The sequence below is a fragment of the Pan paniscus genome, chromosome 8 (assembly GCF_029289425.2).
Source record: "Pan paniscus chromosome 8, NHGRI_mPanPan1-v2.0_pri, whole genome shotgun sequence".
In the NCBI taxonomy this organism is placed as follows: domain Eukaryota; kingdom Metazoa; phylum Chordata; class Mammalia; order Primates; family Hominidae; genus Pan; species Pan paniscus.
Genome location: NC_073257.2, coordinates 109,013,055 through 109,033,058, shown reverse-complemented (window position 1 = coordinate 109,033,058; position 20,004 = coordinate 109,013,055). Strand labels below are relative to the sequence as shown.

The 20,004-nt window shown below is 50.2% G+C and overlaps 1 protein-coding gene and 1 long non-coding RNA gene across 3 annotated transcripts in view; one reads left to right on the top strand and one right to left on the bottom strand.

Moving 5' to 3' along the window:
• SLIT1 (slit guidance ligand 1) overlaps positions 1-20,004 on the top strand; it is a 187,712-nt gene that overhangs the window by 65,382 nt on the left and 102,326 nt on the right. The window lies entirely within an intron of this gene.
• On the bottom strand, positions 5,081-19,226 carry LOC130540556 (uncharacterized). Its single transcript, XR_008954546.2, has 4 exons — positions 17,570-19,226; positions 17,189-17,360; positions 16,605-17,094; positions 5,081-15,118 (listed from the first exon to the last, which is right to left on the bottom strand). It is a non-coding gene; the product is annotated as an uncharacterized LOC130540556 (long non-coding RNA).

Sequence of the window (20,004 nt, the reverse complement as noted above, 5' to 3'; positions counted from 1 at the left end):
CTCTTCCGGAGGTGTCGGCCGCTTAGCATCATCAACATCCTAGGAGGAGGCACAGAGAGGGTGGGTGACTTAGCCCGCACCCTCAGCAGGATGCAAAGCCTGTGAAAATGTGGAGCCAGGAAGGACTGCGCCGCCGCTCAGAGCCGCCCGTGCACACGGTGTGAAGCAGCATTGCGAGTCAGGAAACTGCGTTTCGGCTCCGGTACCCCGACACAAGTCCTTGAGCCTGCCTGGAGTTTTGTTTCTTTGACTGTGAAATGGGAGTGGATTTGAATCAGGAGGACACACACTTTTCAGACAACAGTCCTGTGTATTCAAGTAAATCTCACAGGGCACCGGAGATGTAAAGCAGACATTGGAAAGGAGGGTGGGGTCTGCTCACTTGCGGCCCCTCCTTTCTCACAGAGCCCCAAAGCCGTTTGGGACTCATTTGGGCAGCTGGGGATGAGCTCAACAGTCACAGGGAAGTGGCTGTGGGGAGCGGGCCTGGCACACTGTCTTCTTGCCCAACCCTGGGCTGAATCTGACCCTGCACTTACTAGCTGTGCAGTCCTAGGCAACTAGTTTAACCTCTCTGAGTCCTGTTTTGCTCAACTGTAAAATGGAGCTAAAACTTCTTTGGGTATTCATAAGGATTAAATGTCGTAATGTTGTAAAACTCTTAGCTCTATGGATGGTGCCCAATAAAGGCTCAACTAGAAGGTAACTGACAGATAAATGTTTGTTAAATGGATAAGTACTTTTGAATCTATATACATATACATATATATATATATATATATATATCCCTTTGGAAAAAAAATATGTATTTCCTCCTAAACTTTCAAGACTAAGTGAGGAAGAATTGGAAGCCCCAGGAAGATGGGCCAATCTGCCAACATTGGGCATATTTGCTCCAGGTGAGAACGAAGGGACTGATCTAGCTGATGGGGTGAAATGTTTGAGTCCCTTTGTCTTCCTCGCTGGCTGCCAACACAGAGTGGGCGTCCACCGGGGCCCTCCCCACCGCTGCTGAGCCACCTCCTGCCTGTCCCTGGGGGTCAGATGCAAAGCCAGGGAGGACGGGTGAACCCAAGGCGCCGTCTCCTGAGTCCTCCCAGACCCTCCCGATGACCTCCTCGCACCGCCCCGTCGCACCCCACCTTCTGTTCACGGCCCATCAGCTGGCTTTCTCCCTGACTGCGCTCGGATTTGAGCCATTGTGAATTCATGTTTCCAGATTAATTAGCAAGGCCCCATGTCAGATGCTAACTGGAACCCAGATGTCGGCTTGGTTCCTGCATCAAATCATTTTGTCCCTGTAATTGAAGAACACGGAGGCAGCAGCCAGGCTGGCCAGACCCACTAGCTTCCCCCGCCCCTTTCCATTAAAAGAGAAATAAACCCACTTCCCACCTGGGAGGATCGGGGAAGGGGGATCTGCCCACCATTTCTGTGCCAATAGGATGGCGATGAGTTGACCCCTGACCTTCCTGTGAGGGTGGGGTTCCCTGAGGAGTTTCCCATGGGTTTACAGGAAGGTAAGAGGGGTGGTGAGGACGGAGAATTCTTCCTAATTTTGACTTTAGCCAGACACCCGTTTCCCAGGCTAGAACACTGCCCCTCCAGGGGAACACAAGAGACCCCAGGCAGTGCCTGCCTGAATGGCCCATCGCTGCTGGGCTGCGTGGAAACTTCCAGCTTCCGGGTCACGTTGTGCATGTCTGAGTGAAACAGACATGTCAGAGCAGGGATGTATTTCCGTTTCTCTCCAAGCCATATGTTGTGCATGTGTGTGTATGCCTTTTGTTTTTTAGCTATAATTTATTGGGCACTTACTATATCCCAGTCGTCATGGCTAACATTTTATATGTACTGTCTCATTTAATCCCCACAGCAATCCTATAAGAGAGGATTCTTTTATCCCCATTTTTTCTGGTGAGGAAATTATGTATAGTTCAGAGAGGTTAAGTAACTTGCCCAAGGTTACATGGCTAGTGTATGACAGAGTTGGGTTTGAATCATTCGGTATGTCTTTTAAGTGGAAGCAGCACTCACAGGAAAGACGAGCCTTGTTTCCTTCCCCCTTAAGAATGTGTGTTCTCCTGGGCAGAAGAGGTGAGAACAGGTTTGGTCATACCTTCGCCTTTTCTATTGAAGGTCAGAACCTACGACGGCCATTTTGGAGATAGAGGAGCGCTTTGATGGGTGGCACAGGAGATGCCAAGGGAGGCCAAGAGATGCATGGGCTGGAGTCTGGAGTGTGCCCGAAGCCTGCAGAAAGCCCTTAGAAGTGGGGAGTGGGCTCTAACTCCATGGCTAGGTCAGTGCCCCAAGTCCTGCTGCGCCAAGAAGTGGAGGACAAAGTCCTGAAGGCCCTGCGTTCTTTGGGAAGTTCGTGGGCATCCCAAAGCTGAGGGTTCAAACCCAGCTCCAGCTTACGCAGCCTGTGACCTCGGGCTGCTCGTGTCACCTTTTTGAATCTCAATTTCCCCATCAGCAAAATGGGCCTAAAACCTTCTTATACCATATAGTCCTTGTAAAGCTGCACTGAGTATTATGTGATATTCAGGCCCTCAGGAAATGTGAGCGTACTGTGATGGGGCCAGACACCTCAGAACGTCTCAATTTAATAAAGTAGAATCTTAAATAGTAAATGCAAAGATTTGGAATAGCCATGCTCAAACACTAGAGAATGAGGAACATGTTTATTAAAAAATGTAGATTTCAGAGCCTTACCCCTGACCTTCTTATTGAGAATCTGAGGCTGGAACCAGAACTCTGCATTTTGACAGATCCCCGTGGGGTTTCTGAAATGTATTCACTGAGCTTTCATTCTGAGACACATTTACAGAACATTCAAATATAAGAGCTGGTAGTGACTTCAGAGGTCTTTTAGGCCCCTCCATTCACAGAGAAGGAACTCAGGTTGTAACTCGGAAATGAGTTGTCCTCAGGGAGAGCCAGAAGTGGATCTTAGTTCACTGATTTTTCAAAATAGTTGCTGGTAACTGAGTGACTTGCATGTGGGTCACTTGCATGGCCCGAGCCTCATGGACTTTTTCAGACTCAGCAACCAAAGAGATTATTTATATACTCTCAAATTCTACCCCTCCAATTTAGGTACACTGTCACCAGGTGGCAGTAGTATGCTATAGAGCCTCAAGGGTTGTTCCTGGAAATCCACACCCTTGTGGATTTATAACCTTGAATAGTCATATCCCTTTTTTTAGTTGTTAACATGAAGACAAACACCTTTATTATGCTAGCTAAATGCAAGCAAACATCAAGCAAATATCGACATGGAGAGTATGTTTGGAGCAAATTTTCCAAGCAAATAAGTTATTAGAGACAGGAAGTTATCTTTCCTTATAATTATTTAATAGACGTTGTTCTTAGTCCTTCATCTCCCTGTAATTTTTTTAAATTTACCTGCTTTGCTCTTTGGACACCCACTTCACATGCTTTATTCTCAGATCTTTCAGGGTTGGGCTCCTTGATGTCGGAACTCATGTCCCTGGAACATGTCTCTTCATGTCAAGTGTTTTTCTAAGTCTCTGCTCGTAGAAACACAGAGAAAAAATTGCTTTTATTTCTGATTTCATTTTCTCCTCTCTCTATGAAGCAAGGTATTGGCATGTCTCTGCCACCCACTGTAGTTAGGGATGGGGAGGGAGGGAGAGAAAACAGTGTTGGGTACTGACTGTGGACCAAGTTCCAAGCCATATACTTTCCTGTTACCTCACAACAGTGGGCAGCAGAGTGTGTTGTCATTTCACAGACAGGTAGCAAGCTGACGGGTGGAAGGAGGGGGCGGGCAGGAGTGAATCCCAGGTCTTTGGAGCTCCAGAGCCCATCCGTCCTCTCGTTTCCATGGTGGGCTGGGGATGGAGGGGATGTGGGCTGCCAGATGCTCCCCACTCCTACAGAGGAAGCCCAGATGCTCTGGGGTGAGGACCAGGCCTGGTGACAGGCTCTCCCACCCCCAGCCTGCACCAGAGAGGAGGCAGGAACACCTGGGCCCCTCTCCCTGGGGAGCCCGACTGCATGGCAGCTGCTTCGCTGGCATTCTTGAGAGTGTTAATTGGGCAGGATGCCCAGCCCCCAGCCCCACTGCCTCCTGAAATGAGCTGGACCAGGGACAGAAACCCCACTGCCCGCCAGGCATAGAGGAGACAGGATGGGCTCCTGGTCAGCAGCTCAGGGAGGAGGCCCAGGATGCCGGGCTAGACCTGTGGGTAGGGGGTGCTCCTCACCAGCAGCCTCCACTCTTCCCTCCTCTGGGGAAGCTGGGAAAGCAGTGTTGACCCCAGGGCTCCGGACAGGCCCTAAGGAGGAAGAACCTGGAATCCTTGCAGTGGGCTTCGGCTAGCTCAGGAGATGGTCTTCTCTAGCTGGAGGGAGGAGGTGAAGTGGGGTGGGGATGAATTATTTGAATTATTATTTCTCTCTCTCCTCCTTCTCTTTCTCCTCTCCTACTGCTGCCTCCTCCTCCTCTTCCTCCTTCCTCATCATAATTGAAGACTTATTCAGTACCTGTCTGACCCAGGCTGCCACCAGGACTCTCCATATATTATTTCATTCTCATCTTTCAACAGCCCGTGAAATGTATTTTGTTGATTCTACTTTTACATTAAGCTCAGAGAGGTCAGGCAACTTGCCCAAGGTCACACAGCAGGTGAACTGGCACAACCAAGGCTTGGATGAAGGTTTCACTCCAGAGCCTGTGCTCTGTCAACTCGGCCCCCTGCTTCTCATACTCTGCCCATCAAGGACAGAGCACTTTGATCTTATGGGAAGGTTCCCTTTATCCCTGGTGCCCCAGTCCTCCTGGGAGGAGTCTATGTTTTCTTTGCTTTCAAAAGACTTGGAATCTGACACAGGCTTCCTTTCTGAGCCTTGGCTCCTCAGAAGGAAGGGCAGAGAAACACCATTTTCACAGTACAGTGAGAAGGCCGGGTGGCTCATAGGTGGCGACTGGATTTCTACAGAAGGACCCAGGATGCCCAGGTGCCCAGTGCTGCAGTTGCTGTTGAGCCTCCCCTCAGCAATGACCCAGTGACAGAAAGATAGGAGGGACTCAGGGGTCAGGATGCCCAGGGCTCTTCCAGGCCTGGAAGACCAGGTCAGTGAGAGCCATCAGGGAGCTGAGGGCTGCTGGGAACACCTTTCTCGGACTGTGGTGCCTGGCTCCAGGCTTCTCATCTCCAGAGAACATTTGCAAACTTACAGGCACCCAGAACTGGCCCCCGGACCTGTGAGGGGTCAGTGAAGAAACTGGAGAGGTTTCAGGTCTCCAGAGCTGCTGAGAGGATTTGAAGGCATGGATGTGGGCCATGGGAATGAGTGGGCTTACTCTCTGTTCTCCAGAAGAAGCAGGATAAGTACCAGCAGGAAGGTCTCAGGGCAATTCCAAGGAATAGCAGGCTGGGAGTGGATGTTGAGCCTCAAGCATTAGTGAGCTCTCTGGCCCTGGGCGAGGTCAAGCAGAGCCCAGGTGGGCAATCTCTAAACCAACCTTACGGGGAAGCCAGGAAGGGGCCCCTGCACTGGGCCAGCCTTCAAACTACATGATCCAAATGTTTCCTTGAAGCTCACATGGCCTCTGATGTCGCAATGGGAAAGACCCTTTTGTGCTCTGCCAGGTCACTGCTATTTGCTGAGCATCTACTCTGACACCAGGCACTGATGGTGAACAAGACAGACAGCAGAGACTGTCATGGGTAACGGCAGGAATCGTCACAACAGCATGAGGTGCCATTTATCATGTGCTAAGGGTTTTCCATCATTATCTTATGGAATCCTCTCAACAAATTTATGAGGCTGGAATTATTATTATCCCCATTGTCATAGAGGAGGAAACTGAAATTCAGAGTAGCCAAGAATTTGCCCAACATCACACAGCTAGTGAGGGCTTGGATTTTTATTTTTATTTTTTGATTTGAGAAGGCTAGGGAGATGAGCTTCCTTAGGACTCTTCCTTGAGCTAAGGGATGACTCTAAGTATCCAGGTAGATGACTCCATCACCTACTTTGGACTTTTTTTTTTTCTGTCTGAGACAGGGTCTCACTTTGTCACCAGGCTGGAGTGCAGTGGTGCAGTCATGGCTCACTGCAGCCTCAACCTCTTGGGCTCAACTGATCCTCCCACCTCAGGCTCCAGAGTAGCTGGGACTCTGGGACTACAAGTGTGCATCACCACACCCAATTAATTAAAAAATTTTTGTTGCCCAGGCTGGTCTTGTTTCCCAGGCTAGTCTTGAACTCCTGGCCTCAAATGATCCTCCTGCCTTGGCCTCCCAAAGTGCTGGGATTATAGGTGTGATCTGCTGCACCCAGCCTGTACTTTTGATCTTACTAGGAAGACTTCAGAATGTGCAATAATTCCCTCTGCTGTTTCTATGTTCACTTGGGCTCCCTTTCCACCGGCTGGCCTCCCGTAGGCAGGCCCCAGAGTGGGAGTCGGTGCTTCTGAGAGGACTCGGGGCCTCCGTGGCTGCTCCATGTTGAACCTAAGTGTTGCGGTGAATTGTCCTTTGCTCCCCTGGCTTGTAACATTACCACCATAGACAGTTACACTGTGACGTGGTCAGAAGCTGGGCAGGTGGGTGCTCCTTTGCTGGGTCCCTTGTCCTCACTTCCTGCCTTGCTAGGACAGTCCCTGAGTATCCTGAGGGGCTGGGAGAGCTGGAGTGGCTTCAGGCACCTGGTAGCGGGGTGGATGTCTTCCCCTCAATGCCTCACTCCCACCCCTGCCCCGCCTGGGAGTATAGTAAGACTCTCCTTGTGACCGTGGGCATGTCTTTATACCAGGTCAGGCCACCCTTTGGAAGACCCATAAAATTCACCTTAAAAATCTTAAAAGAGGCCGGGCTCACGCCTGTAATCCCAGCACTTTGGGAGGCCGAGGCGAGCGTATCACCTGAGGTCAGGAGTTCGAGATCAGCCTGACTGACCAACATGGAGAAACCCCGTCTCTACTAAACATACAAAATTAGCTGGGCATGGTGGTGCATGCCTGTAATCCCAGCTACTCAGGAGGCTGAGGCAGGAGAAACTCTTGAACCCAGGAGGCGGAGGTTGCAGTGAGCTAAGATCGCACCATTGCACTCCAGCCTGGGCAACAGGAGCAAAACTCCGTCAAGAAAAAAAAAAAACCTAAAAGAAAAATGTTCGGGGCTGAGCATGGTGGCTCATGCCTGTAATCCCAGCACTTTGGGAGGCTGAGGTGGGTGGATCACCTGAGGTCAGGAGTTTAAGACAAGCCTGACCAGCATAGTGAAACCCCCTCTCTATTAAAAATACAAAATTAGCCGGGTGTGGTGGTACACGCCTGTAATCCCAGCTTCTTGGGAGGCTGAGGCAGGACAGTCGCTTGAACCTGGGAGGCAGAGGGTGCAGTGCCACTGCACTCCAGCCTGGGCAACAAGATTGAAACTCCATCTCAAAAACAAAAACAGAAACAAAACCCAAAAAAAGAAAGAAAAATGTTCAGAAGAGCTGATTCAGATGGAAAATCCTTTGACGTTGCAAGAGGCTGTATATCAAATTATATATAATTATAATCAATTAATGCATCTTTGTAGATGATTAGAAAAAATGATCAGGGACACAAAAATGACCACTAAATTTGATATTGCTTTCCAAGATACCTTTCAGGTCTAAAGTCCTCTGATTTCAAGATTCTAGTGGCATCCAATTGCTTATTTAAAACATTTAATAACTGGACGTGGTGGCTCATGCCTGTAATCCCAGCGCTTTGAAAGGCCGAGGTGGGAGGATTGCTTGAGCCCGGGAGTTTGAAACCAGCCTGAGCAACATGGTGAAACCCTGTCTCTACAAAAAATACAAACATTAGCTGGGTACAGTGACATGTTCCTGTGGACCCAGCTGCTTGGGAGGCTGAGGTGGGAAGATTGCTTGAGCCAAGGGGCAGAGGTTGAAGAGATTGTGCCACTGCACTCCAGCCTGGGTGACAGAGTGAGACCCTGCCTCAAAAAAACAAAACAAAACAAAAAACAAATTAATAACAAATCATGGGCTTTGGAATCAAAGAGTTTTGGGTTACAGATTATGTGGTTTTGTTCCTGATACTGGACTTTTCTAAATCTCAATTGCCTCATCTGTGAAATGGGGATGGTAGTACCTCATAGTGTGGTTGTGAAGATCAAATTGGATAGTGCTGTGAAGGCTCAGCACAGGTCCTGCCCATGAGTGAGGATTATCTGTCCTGGCCCATTGCTTTATGTGGTCCTGGGACCTGAGGCCCAGGAGACACACACATTTATTTGTAGCATGCTCTGAATTCATGTCTCCCAGCCTACAGGCTGTGGATGCAGAAAGGGGAGCTCAGAACCATGGGAGGATGGAGAAGAAAACAGAGAGAGCTGGTGCTGAGGGGTGAGTACCACAGGGCGCTCTGTCAGGGAGTGGTGGATGCCGAGGGGTGAGTATCACAGGGCGCTCTGTCAGGGAGTGGTGGAGCTTGGCAGTGAAGCTTGGCAGAGGCTCCCTAGAGGAAGGGGCATCATTGCTGGGCTCTGAGGGTCCAGGAGACCTTAGCTAGGCCAAGAGAGAGGTGACGAAGGGAAGGACAGGGGGAACAGCCTGTGTAGCCTTGGACAGCGAAGGGAACGTGATAAGTTTGAGAACCCGCAAATGGAGCCGAGCTGTCAGGTCAGGGTGCGGGTGTGAGTGGGAAGGGGCAAGCTCGGCACGTTCAGCCAGGACATGCCATTCTGCTGAGGGGCTTGGCTTTAATCCTGAAAGTGATGGGGAGCCTCTGGCAGATTTTAGGCAGCAGAGAGGCACAAATTCCCTCACAAACAGCATCCTGTGGTCCCTGGACACCCGAGTCTTATTTTCACGGTGTGTTAAATTGAAGACGATGAGTAACAGGGCGGTGGGCCATCTGGGTACGGATGTGAGCGCAGACATAAGCGTGTGTTCATGGAAACGAGTGAATGCTCCCAGGTGAGCTGCAGCAGGCTCCCGCAGCAAAAGCCCTGTTTGTCTGACGCCAGGCGCTTCAGAGAATAGGCATTATCAAAGCAAAACATTTGGTTATAAATATTTATAAATATGTGTTGGATTGAATTGCACTTTGGTTCATTCACCATTTATGTCTATAAATATTTGAGAGGCTGCTTGGCATCATGGAAAGACGCAGTCTTTGTAGGCGTGGACAGACAGGGTGTGTTTGGTTTCTCCGCGGCGGGAGCAGCTTGATGACCCTGGCCTTGTCACTTCACCTATCAGAGCTGTAGTTTCCACGGTTATAATGACACCCATCTTGCATAGTGGCTGTGAGAATTAGAATAATCTCTGTAGACTCTAGCGTGTGTCGATGACATGATGGACACTCAGTGAATACAGCTATTATTGTTGTTCATTTGTCTCTGTGGTTTTTAATGACTCGGACTCTTGGCTGGGCATCTGAAGCATTTGGAGTCCCTTTTTGCCTTCAGATGTCCTTACCTATATTAGGGTCAGCCCTCTTTCTTTTCTTTTCTTCTTTTTTTTTTTGAGACAGAGTCTTGCTCTGACACCCAGGCTGGAGTGCAGTAGTGCCACCCCAGCTCACTGCAACCTCCGCCTCCCAGGTTCAAGCAATTCTCCTGCCTCAGCCTCCTGAGTAGCTGGGATTACAGGTGCCTGCCACCAGGCCTGGCTAATTTTTATATTTTTAGTAGAGATGGGGTTTCACCATGTTGGCCAGCTGGTCTCAAACTCCTGACCTCAGGTGATTTATCCCAAAGTGCTGGGATTACAGGCATGAGCCACTGTGCCCGGCCAACCCTCTTTTTGAAAATAATGCTTTAGAAATGATTTTTTGATAACAAAAGAAAATTTAGAATGTGTCTTGATGTATATGTTAGTGGCAAAGCATAATAATAAAATGAGTATCCATGAATTCACCACCAAACTTAAGCAAAAGAACGTAGCAAAGCTGCAGGAAGGTCCCGTGCCCTCTCCAACCCAACCCCAGCCTCAGCTCCAGAGGGAACCTCTCTACTGACTTCTGTGTTTATAACTTCCTTGATTTCCTTTTTGGTGTTGCTACATAGATGTATATATGTAAGCCTTAGCTTAACTTTTGCTTATTCTCTAACTTTTTCATAAAGGAACCAAACTATGTATATTCCTTTGTAAGAGGCTGGTTTTATTTTTTATTTTTTTGGACTCAGTATTACATTTCTGAAATTCATCCATGATGATGTGGACTGTGGTTCATGCATTTTTCACTATTATGTGGCATTACCACGATTTGCCCACTTTCCTTTTGGTGTGCATTTGGCTTGTTTTCAGGTTTTTCCGTGCAAATAATGCTTGGAACATCCTGGCAGGTGCTTCCTGGTGCACAGTTGGGAGAGCGTCTTCGGTGAATACCTGGGAGTGGAATTGCTAGGTCATGGGCACGTGCATCAACTCTACTTGGTCTTAGCAAGTCATTTTGCAAATGTAAAGCCTATGAGGAGAGGCTCTGTCATCGGAACTGTTTTGATTAGGCATTGAGTGAAGGGCTGGCACCTCTATATGGTTTCAAGCCGTGGAATTGTTTCTGTTCCTTCTTCCCAGGCACAGAATATCCTCATTCCATGACAGGCAGAGAAGGAGCCAGCAAATATTTTAAAAGTAAAATCTAGTTTCAGTGATTATTGGGTGGACAGTGGGTCAATGAATAAGGGATTGATCCTTTGCTCTGTTTGGGCCCTTCTGGGAAGGCATTAAGGGTCTGTCCTAACTACTGCCTGGGTGTGGTATATGAGTAAACTGAGCTGAATACAGTGTTCTTTCCCCCTCAATTTCTGGCCCATTTAATGGAGGTTTGCAAGAGAAGAGCCGGGAGGACCGGGCTGTGTCTGCCTGCTGGCTCAGCTTGCACCCAGCAGCTTGGCAGGGACTGAGAGGTTTGTCGGCGATGTTTCTCTTTAATGTGCTACAGAAGGGAAATGAGATGACTGATCAGGCACAAAAGCTGTGGAGAGCACACACGCCAGACCCGCCCCTCACCCCTCCTCTGTGCACCTGCCACTCCAAGGCTCAGGCAGCACTCTTCCAGTATTTACTTTGAAATGTTAATTTACAAACTCCATCGTTGCATCCCTTCCTCTCTGTTTGACAAGGCTAATGGGGTGAAGAGGGAAGATGGCAGAGTTAGAGAGAGCAAGAGATGCAGGGAGCGGCAGGAACCCACAGCTTCTCGCTGGGAAGGTTTCCTGTCGGGATGTTTCCAGAACCTTCTTCTGATCACCTCTCCTCCCTGAACATCTTGGAGGCAGTCCTTCTGCCCTACTTTCTTCCTTTAAGCACCTCTGGAGAGAGTAGCTGAGGTTGCAGATGGTCTCCGAGCACTCTCTACTCATTACAGATAGGAGTGCGGGCATCATTATCGCTAAAAACAAATCCATTGTATTTATTGTGACTTACTAAGTGTCAGGTATTGTGCTAAGCTCTTGAAATGTCTTTTCATCTATTTCTCACTGTAACTCTTGTGAGGTTGGCTTTTTTTTTTCTTTTTCTTTTTGGTGGAGATGAGGTCTCTTTATGTTACCCAGGCTGGTCTTGAACTCCTGGCCTCAAGCGATCCTCCCACCTTGGCTTCCCAAAGTGCTGGGATTATAGGTGTGAGCCACCGTGCCTGGCTTTTTATTTATTTTTTTAGATTGTGATTTTTATTTCATGTTTACAGATGAGGAAACCGAAGCTCAAGAAGTAAAGGAACTTGTCCTTTGTCGCTGCACTCCGACCCTGGGCCCGTGTGTGATCTCAGGACCACTGAGTCCCGAGTGTGGCTTTTTTTTTTTTTTTTGAGACTGAGACTCACTCTGTCACCAGGCTGGAGCGCAGTGGCGCGATCTTAGCTCACTGCAACCTCTGCCTACCAGGTTCAAGCGATTCTTCTGCCTCAGCCTCCCGACTAGCTGAGACTACAGGCACATGCCACCATGCCCAGCTAATTTTTGTATTTTTAGTAAAGACAGGGTTTCATCATGTTGGCCAGGATGGTCTTGATCTGTTGACCTTGTGATCTACTGCCTTGGCCTCCCAAAGTGCTGGGATTACAGGCATGAGCCACCACACCTGGCCAAATGTGGCTCTTAACCACCAGCCGATGCCATGTTGGGCCTTTCGTGAGGGCCCCATTGGGTGGCTGCTCCACCATTGCCATGGGGGAGGTGGATATTGGGGTGTGCTGGGGGCACTGCAGACACACGGAGCCTGGGCCCTCTGGAACTCTCGATTTGGTGGAGGAAAAGGACAAGTTAAAAGCATGAAAGCTCACATTTCCTGCATGAGCCAAGCGCTTCCTGGGAACTATTTTATTCACTCCTCAGCACTGTTACTCTCCTTTTTTCACAGAGGAGGAAACTGAGGCACGGAGAGGTGAAGTGATGTGGTTAAAGTGACAAAGGAAGTGGCAAAGCTGGCATGTAAACCCAGGCAGCAAGGAGAGCCTACCCTCCTACCCACCTCCCCTGCTGCACCTTCCAGAAGGTCCTCACAGAGGCGCCCACAGGGTGCTGATGCCACCCCAGGGGAGGGCACAACCAGCCCTACAGAGGAGGAGGATGGTAGGGGTCACAGGACTTCCTAAGGGAGGGAAGATGGGAAGAAAGGAGGGCAGCTCAGGCAGTGAACGCTGGGGCAGACACCCCGGGGCAGGGAAGAGCTGGGCACGTGTGTGTGTCTCTTAGGATTCTTTTTGCCCCCGGACCGGAGCCTCACCCCTTTCATCTCTCTTTGTGCAGCACTGCTGGTCCTGCCCACAGGTTGGCAACCCCTCGGTTTGTCTTCTCCTCCTTTGTGTGGGTGACATGGGCCTCGAGTGTGGTTGGTGGGCAGTAGGAGTGGCACCTCTCTGTCCCCAGCCCGGCTCCTGCTTGAGCTCCCCAGGAAGCTGGCCCCATGGGTTGGCTCCCTGTCTTCCACCCTACTCACAGCTCAAAGGGCAGCACGTGGGGGTGGGGCAGGGTCTTTGAGCCTTGGCAGGGCCTCAGCAAGGCAGGACCTGAGCTTTCCCAGCCGGACCTTTGGGGAAGCTGCTTGTGCATTTCCTTGCAATTTCCTTTTCCAAAAATTAGCTGGGCATGGTGGCATGTTTTTCTTTAGTATTCTTCAAGTAGTCCTCTATGGCATAAAGAGAAAGGTCTTTGAGAACAGGAATTGGTCCATGACCAAAAGGGCTCCAGTGTCAAGGGGAATCAGCAGAGCTTTGGGGTCTCGTGTGATGCAGTTAGGATGTGAGGTTTCTGGGGAGAAGGGGAGGCCCAGGGAATAGAGGTGGCATCCCTTGACCAGCTGCCCTGCCTTACCCTGGGAGAGATGAGATGAGGGTTTTATTTAACAAAGGAGAGGGAGTGAGTCTTTACAAACTAAGCATAGAGTTAAAATAACAACACGTTACCGTTGACAAAGCATGTTGCCATGTGCCATTCCATCCAGCCTCAGCAGCACATGAGCCAGCTCAGGTGAGCATGTCTCCAGGAGGCCCCTGCAGCTGGGGTACTTCCCCCAGGTAGAGTGCTTTATCTTTTGTTTCCAACATCTTCCCTGATGGTATCCCTGTTGGGTACCTTTTCTGGCTTTGGGCCTGTGCCCTTGGCAAACATCCTGGAGGACCCTCAAGGCTCCCTCTTGCATTGCGACTGATAGCTCAGAGTCACTGCTGTACAGAAAGTTTAGATTACTGCCAGCTCTGAATGGATTACCCAGGATTACTGTGTGCCTTGACACTTATCAGCTGCTCCTCCGCTGGTTCCCCAGTCCTTGGACAGTGTTAGGATGCATGTCGCTGCAGATGTGGCATTTCTCTCCCAAAGAGCATTATGCCTGTCAGTCCCTTGAGCTGGCATTTCCAGGGCAGGCTTACTCTAGGGTTCAGTTATCAAAGTATGAACTCTGCCAGCACAGCCCTCTCTGGACCTCTGGCCTGTCTGCTCAGGGGTAGAGCGGCACAGCACAAAGATCATAGCCTTGGAGCTGATCCCTGGTCTGTAGATTCCTGTCTCCACCATGTGTGAATGACCTAACTGGGCAAGTTTAAAAAAAAAAAAAAAAACTTTAATTTGTTTCCTTATTTACAAATAAAGATTTCCCCCAAATAAGCCTACCTCCCAGGGTTATTGCAGGGACAAAATGAAATAACTTTTGCACTGCATCGGGCGATAAACACTAAGTACCGATTATCTTCCTTCCTTTGCAGTCTGGCAGACCTGAGTCAGATGAGGCCTGATCAGGGGCTCAAATGATGCTACGAGGGCCCAGGCTTCATTCATTCATTCATTTGTTCATTCATTCATTCATTCATTCTCTCTGTCTCTCTCCCTCCCCTAGTCTCTTCCACATAGGCCTGATTTCTGATTTTCCCGTTCTTCATTCATGTCCCAAGATGTTTACAGCAGCTCCAGCTCTGACCTTGCCTTACCTCCAAGTCCCCCAGAAATGATGTTAACCTCTGCCTCAAAAGTCTCACACCATCATAATGGCTTTGATGGGATTCTGTTTCCATCTGGAACTAGACTCCATGGCCAGGCAAATGATGGGCTGGCCCTGGAGCTGGTCATCTCCACCTGACCACAAGACCAGAGTTGGGGAGGGGCGGATCTCCAGACAAAAGCTGGGGTTACCACTGGGAAGTCCCTGGGAAGTAGGGTGAGCAGAAGCTGCAGACAAAAACAAAACAAACCAAAACCAGTGGATGCCCACCATGGGTACCATCTGCGGGACCTTCTTGCCTGGAGGTTCTGTCCCATCCTGACCTCCTGCATGCCTTTCCTGGCATCCACCTGATGGTGCCCTTGGCAGAGGCCTCCGGACCAGATTCCGGGTATGGTTGTCTTTCTGGCTGGTCAATTTCTCTGTTTTGGTCTGGGCTGAGGCTAACCTGGTGAAATGGCTTGAAATGTTGTTACCTGTGGCCTCCAGAGGGGCCACGGCTAACAATGTCCATGTGTCCTGGCCCCATTTTCACCTCAAGTTCCTTAATTAAGACCCTGCGGAGATGCCCTGTGGTCCTGTGATTTATCCACATCTGGTTAGGCAGTCATCTTCTAGATTCTGACCCCGGTTTGATCTGCCATCTCTTCTGCCCGCTTCAGAAAATCATGTGTGAGTTCAGCAGTCTTTAATATGTTTTCTGTAAAGACAGGGATGGTGATTTATGTTCCCTGCTCTCATTACACCACGGTCACTGGAGGCCCCTGCGATGTAGCCAGAGTGCTCCCTGCCACTGACTTGGCAAGGAGGGCCTTGGGTTCCCTTTCATCTGGTTCTTGCTGCTCCTGGGTCCTCATTTATGTGTGCAAGGTGCCCTTTCTGCAGACGCAAGAGCTTGAGTGTGGCCAGGCAGCCCCGCTCAGCCTTTTTGTGTGTGTTTTTGAATCTCCTCATCTTCTTTATCATGACCTGTTTTTATCTTGTCAAATAACTTACCTGCATCTATGTTCAGAGACGGTGGTGAATGGAACTGAGTGGTCGTCAGATTTATTTTTCCTGCTGACTTTTTTATGTTAAGGAAGGGGCATGCCCCCCTTCTTTCTATTTATAATTATGCTGGTCCCTAGGACACTGGAAGAAGCCAGCTCTGCCCCCTCAGCATCTTGGCTGAGTATCGGCCAGGTCTCTGTCGCATGGAGGGGGCCAAATAGGAGTCGTGCATTTATTGGTGTTATTCAGCTGAATTTAAAAGTGGCCTACTCAGCACTGGGGCTAAGCCCCGCAGATAAGCTTGGTAGGTCACCATCTCATGGGTGGTGACAGGGGTGGGAGGTGGGGTTTCCTGGGGAGATGAGACCAGCGTCAAGGATGAGATATATCCATGAGTGACCCAGCATGCTTGGCCATCCGTGGGAGGCATGACATCCCTCTGGGGATGCATGAGGGATGAATTCATGGAGGAGGTGGCCTTTGAGATGGGTTGTGATGTTGGGTAGGACTTCAGGAGGTGCTGAGAGGAGGAAGGAACTTGCACAGGTGAAAGCAAAGATGAGGGAAGATGTGTGGATTCAGGGAGAGGGAGGCTGTAGCTGGGCACGTGTGGTGGGGTGGGGGCTGGAGGTGTGGATTGGGCCTTGTTACAGGGGCTTGCATCCAAGAGTGAAGGGTCTGGGATGTGTCAGTAGGCAGAGGGGTGTTATTGAAGGGTTCTGAGTGGGCACGTACATTTGCTTGTGTGTGGAGTGACCGGATAGAAACTGAGGTGTATAACAGTTGCTGATGTTAATTGAACACTTACTACATGCAAGGCATGTTCCTACTGCCTTACGTGCATCATTTTCTAAATGTAGGTCACTCTTCTGTTTGGAACCCTCTGATGGCTACTGCTTCATCACAGTGATATCCAAAGTCCCTACCCTTGACTACTTTTCCCCTTTCTCACTCCAGCGACCCTGGACTCCTTGCTTTTCCATGAACACTAAGCATATTCCTGCTTCTGGACCTTGGCACTGACTGTTCTCTGTGCCTAGAATACTCTTTCTCCCAGACACCCATGGGGCTCACTCCCTTCTTCCTTTAGGTCTTTGATCAAAGGCCTTCCCCGCCACCTAGAAAAAGGTAACTCCCACTCGGCACCCCCAGTGCTTTTACCCCTCACCTGCTTGATTCTTCTCTGTAGTACTCACCTCCACCCGCTACCCCACAGAATATGAGCTCCACAGGGCAGGGCTGTGTTCCTTGCTGTATCCCCGCCGCAGGAACGAGGCCGCCTGATGCACAGGGGTGCTCAGCAGGTAGTTACTGCATGAGTGACTGTTCTGCAGTCTGCACTCCCGCCGTGGGAGTTGCCTGTCATCATCCTCATCTTGCAGACAAGGAAACCAAGTTGAAGGTCAAGTAACTGGCCAAGGTCACCTGCTGGGAATGGCTGGAGACTGCCCACCTCTGACCCTACCGTGTAACCACACCGCCTTGTCATGGTTGTGACTGGGCAACAACACTCATATCTCTGTCCTAGGGGCTGTGTGAGGTTTTTTTCCAGCTTTATTTTGAACAATGTTTTTGTTAGAAGGTACTTCATTCCCAGAGGGTTCATTAATTGAGGGCGTTGCACTTTGTGAAGAAATCGCTGTCTAACTTGGGTCTGGAAATCACACTGTGCGCTTTTCAGATGTGCTAAAATAAACGTTTAGAGGAGAAAAAAGGAGTCTGATTGTTGTAAAAATTAGGCAGTTTGGGGAGAGAGCTGGAAGCTTGTTAAAATCCTCACCAAGGGGCCTTGGAAGTCGTTACTAAGGAGACCAATGGTGGGTTCCTTTCTGGTTAGCCGGTGGGAGGGCCTCAGGAGTTGCTTGGAAGCTGCTGCTGGGAAAAAGAGTGTTACGGGTTTTCAGCAGATGTGTGGCCCCCACTCCAGCATGGCTTTGTCCTGATCTGTCCTGCTGCAAAGAGAGGGGAAGCAAGAGATCCTGTTTGGATCTTGGAGAAGGCCAGCGGCGTTACCTTACAGCAGCAGAAATGAGGAAGCACCCGACTCCCCATCTCATTGCCCCTCCCAGGCATGCAGCCAGCCCTCTCCTGGACTCCCTGATGTACTCGCACCTATCCCTGCTGAATGCTTGCTATTGGAGAGCTGCCCATACGGTCTTACCTGCATGACTGAAGCTGCTCATCAGTTCTTCCGTGTACCAAGCCCAACCTGCTGTCCTGGGACTTGTAAACCCTGGTCACCTGGCCTAGATCTGCCTCCCTTAGGGTATTCAGAGAAGCAGTTAGCCTCCCCCTGTGCCCTTGATTTTGATGGTAGCTCAGACTCTGAGCACCTGCCAGGGACCTGGTGATTGCCAGCTTCTCACATTTAGGATCCATGCACATCCTTACATCACAGTGGAGATATGGAAACGAGTTCCAGAAAACTGACCGCACTTGGTCCTGGAGCTGCTAATGAAGAGTGGGCATACAGACCCAGGTTTGTGGGCCCCCAGGCCTTGTGCTCCCTGGATACTGTATATAAGCAGGTCTCCCAACCTGGTGGCTGCACTGTGACATCACACAACAGTGCACATTGAGCTTGCTGTCATCTACGACTCAGTACCCTGAGCTGCTGCTGAGCCAGGCCTCCCCCATCCACCCCGTGACACTGTTACAGAGTGATCATGGCAGCATGTCACACACACATCCTGTGAAGGACAGTCTGCGATGGCCTCTGATGGTGTCCAGAGTGAGCTTTGGCAGTCTCTAAGGTTGTCACCTTTGCGTGTCCCTGCAGCGCCTCCCCGCAGTGCCTCACAGCTTTTTTTTTCTTTCTTTCTTTTTTTTTTTTTTTTTTTTTGACGGAGTCTTACTCATTCTGTTGCCCAGACTGGAGTGCAATGGTGCAATCTTGGCTCATTGCAGCCTCCGCCTCCTGGATTCAAGCGACTCTCCTGCTTCAGCCTCCTAAGTAGCTGGGACTACAGGTGCTCGCTGCCATGCTTGGGAATTTTTGTATTTTTAGTAGAGACAGGGTTTCACCACGTTGGCCAGGCTGGTCTTGAACTCCTGACCTCAGGTGATCTACCTGCCTCAGCCTCCCAAAGTGCTGGGATTACAGGCATAATCCACTGTGCCCGGCCACCTCACAGGTTTTAACGTGCATCATCATCACCCTGGGATCTTGTGTCAATACAGGTCCTGATTCAGTAGGTTCAGGAGGAGCCTGGTTCTGCTAGTCCAAGCTGCCAGGTGAGGCTGACCCTGCCGGTCCACGACCACCCTTTGAGAAGTGACATTTGATCCCAGGAAAATAGGGATCACCCTGAGGGCAGGATCCCAGCTGGGTTAGGAGCAATTAGTATTTTCCAAGATCCATGACACTCCTGAATTTAATGATAGTCCAGGCCAGTCCCAACAGTGATCAGACCATGGGAGAGATATTTAGTTTTACTGACTGTGACTCAAGAGGCGTTGTGGCTCAGCACTCCAGACATGCAAACTCATATCCACCCCCAGAGCAGGGCTGGTGCTGCCTGGTACAGGGGCCATGCTTTGGTTGCTCATAGCCAGTCCAGGCTGCTGTCTGAGGCCAGGAGGCATGTGCGCACATCCTCCCTGGCACAGCTATCAGAGGAGGGCAGGCCCTAAATCCATAACCTGCTGAGTGCAATGGCTCTGTGACACGACATTGCTCCCAGCAGCAAGGTGGGCGGGGGCGATGGGAAGAGCACCAGCTAACAAGCTGCGTGAGTCCAGAGAAGGCACTTGACCTCTCTGGGCTTTCTTTTCATCTGCCAGAAGAGAGGGTCGAACATGGTCATGTTTAAATTCCCCCCGGGTCTGATTTCCTTTGTGTGTGCGCTCCCCCACTAGGGGTTCTTTGGCTGGCAAGAGAAACTAGAGAAGTTTTGCTTCCAGGAGGGGAGAGGTAAGTACAGCCTTCTGCTCCCCGAGAGGTTGTCCTGGGCGTGAGTGCAGCAGTGTTCTGGGTTGTCTGGGGAGGAGCGCTCCATCCAATAGGAAGAGGAGCCAGGAAGCTGGTTCTGGTGACTCCCTCTCTATTCTTCTCTGCAGACACTCCATCTGTGTCCCCAGGGGGGGCCTATGACTCTCTTCCACCTGTATCTGGTCTCCTTGCGAGGCTTCTGAATGTGCCTTTGGGATTTACTCTCCCTCCCTAGTGCTGGGTGGCCTCCACAGTCCCCTTGGGGACACTGGCAATGTTAAGGGCTCAGTGCCAGCAGGAAGGGGTTCAGCTTCATTGATGCACAGAGAGGTCCATTCCCTTACTGTTTTCTGCTCTTGTAGGTGGGCAGACTATACCCATGGGGCCCAAACCGGCCTGCGTCTGCACCGTCCCTAGAAATACGCAGCAGCACTTTTCCTCCCCTCCCTGAGCAAGCCAGGGAGCCCTGTGGCTTCCAGGGCATTTGCCCTTGTGGTCACCTAAGGCCGAGGCAGCGGCGTACCAACGGGTGGCAGTGGGAGCCCCTCCTTGGTGGGGAGCAGTATTGTATCACTGACATGCCTTAAAATTGCCAGTGTGTGATGCTAATGAAAATGAACTGACTTTTATTATTGGTTTTATTGTTATGGTCATTATTTTAATGA